The sequence below is a fragment of the Cebus imitator genome, unplaced genomic scaffold (assembly GCF_001604975.1).
Source record: "Cebus imitator isolate Cc_AM_T3 unplaced genomic scaffold, Cebus_imitator-1.0 Scaffold375, whole genome shotgun sequence".
NCBI classification, from domain to species: domain Eukaryota; kingdom Metazoa; phylum Chordata; class Mammalia; order Primates; family Cebidae; genus Cebus; species Cebus imitator.
In genome coordinates this window covers 1586990-1589127 of record NW_016107690.1, presented here as the reverse complement: position 1 = coordinate 1589127, position 2138 = coordinate 1586990, and positions in this window count along the sequence as shown.

Here is a 2138-nt window from a genome sequence, read left to right as displayed (position 1 = left end):
TGCCTATAATTGTGCTTAATAATAGAGACATGAAAAAAAAAATGAGGGAAGAAAATAACAAACAAGCAGCCAACCAATATTTCATTGAAACCTGTAAATAGTTGTGATGTAGTACTGATAAGAGTGTATATTTTGTGTATTTAAAGTGGAGAGTTCTATGAATGTTAATTAAGTTTACTTGTTCCGGCTCTGGGTTCAAATCCTGAATATCGTTGTTAATTTTCCGTCTCATTGATCTGTCTAATATTGATGTTGAAGTCTCCCACTATTATTGTGTGGGAGTCTAAGTCTCTTGATAAGTCTTTTATATCTGAGTATTCCTGTATTGGGTGCGTATATATTTAGGATCTTTAGCTCTTCTTGTTGCATTGATCCTTTATCATTAGGTAATATCCTTCTTTGCTTCTTTTGATCTTTGTTGCTTTAAAACAACTCCTGCTTTCTATTTATTTATTTATTTATGCTCTCCATTTGGTTGGTAAATCTTTCTCCATCCCTTTGAGTCTTTGTGTATCCTTGCATGTGAGATGGGTCTGGATGCAGCATACCGATGGGTTTTGGCTTCTTTTGCCTGTCTGTGTCTTTGGATTGGGGGATTTAGTCGATTTAAATTTAGAATTAATAATCATATATGTGAGTTTAATACTGCCATTTAATGTTAGCTGCTGTTTGGCCTATTAGTTGATGTAAATTCTTGATTATGTTGATGCTGTTTACTTTTTGGTATTTTTTAGAAAGGCTGATACTGATTGTTCCTTTCTATGTGTAGGGGTTTGCATCACGTCTTCCTAGGCTCCTCTCGGCTGTGACAGTTTCTCAGGTGTTCCTTGTTTCTCATGACCTGGGCAGTTTTGAGGAGATCAGGTCTGATATTTTGTGGAATGTTTCTTGACTGGGGGTTTCTCGATTGGACTGGAGCTGTGTTTTTGTGGAACACGGTCGAAATGAGGCACCACCCTCTTCACATCATATCAAGGTCCGCGCGGTCAGCATGACTTAACACTGTTGACTCTGACCTGGGTCACCTGGCTGACATTACAGTTGTTGTTAATAACTACTATTCTAATAACATATTAGTTGCTAATAACTTTGTTAAGCGCCATCGTAGGTAGCTGTTGGACATGCCATGCTTGCAGGCACTCTGTGTCCTTACACTTTAACCAAGGTATCTGTACAGGCTTTTCTACTGTAAAGATTTTTTTTTTTTTTTTGAGATGGAGTCTTGCTCTGTCACCCAGGCAGAAGTGCGGTGGCGCATTCTCGGCTCACTGCAACCTCCGCCTCCTGGGTTCAAGCGATCCTCCTGCCTCAGCCTCCCAAGTACCTGGGACTGCAGGTGCCCGCCACCACACCAGGCTAATTTTTGTATTTCTAGTAGAGACGGGGTTTCTCCATGTTGGCCAGGCTGCACTCAAACTCCTGGACTCAAGCGATCCGCCCGCGTCGGCCTCCCAAAGTGTTGGGATTACAGGCGTGAGCCACTGTATCCGGCCGATTTGTACTGATTTTTGAGACAAGGTCTCTCTTTGTGTGTCTCCTTTCCACACTGGAGTGCAGTGGGGCAATCATAGCTCACTGGAGACTCAACCTCCCGGGATCAAGCAATCCTCCGGCCTCAGTGTCCTGAGCAGCCGGGACTACAGGTGTGTGCCATCATGCCTGGAAAACTTTTTTTTTCTTTTTAAAGATGGGGTCTTCCTGTGTTGTCCAGGATGGTCTCAAAGTCTTGGCCTTAAGGGATCTTCCAGCCTTGGCCTCCCAAAGTTGGGATTACAGGTGTAAGCCACTGTGCCAGGTTCTTTTTTTTTTTTTTTTTTTTTTTTTAAGAGATGGGTTCCCCAGACTGGAGTGCAGTGATGCCATTGTAGCTCATGGCACCCTTGAGCTCCTGGGCTCAAGTGAGCCTCTTACCTCAGCCTCCCGAGTAGCTGGGACTACAGGCATTTTTTTAAACTTTTAATGCACATGTAACACACCCACATCAAAGTGCTCAAATTATAAGCAAACATCATAGGCAGGGCACTGTGGCCCATACCTGTAATCTCAGCATTTTTGTAGGCTGAGGTGGGCAGATCAACTGAGGTCAGGAGTTCCAGCCTGGCCAACACGGCAAAACGCCATAAAAATACAACAATTAG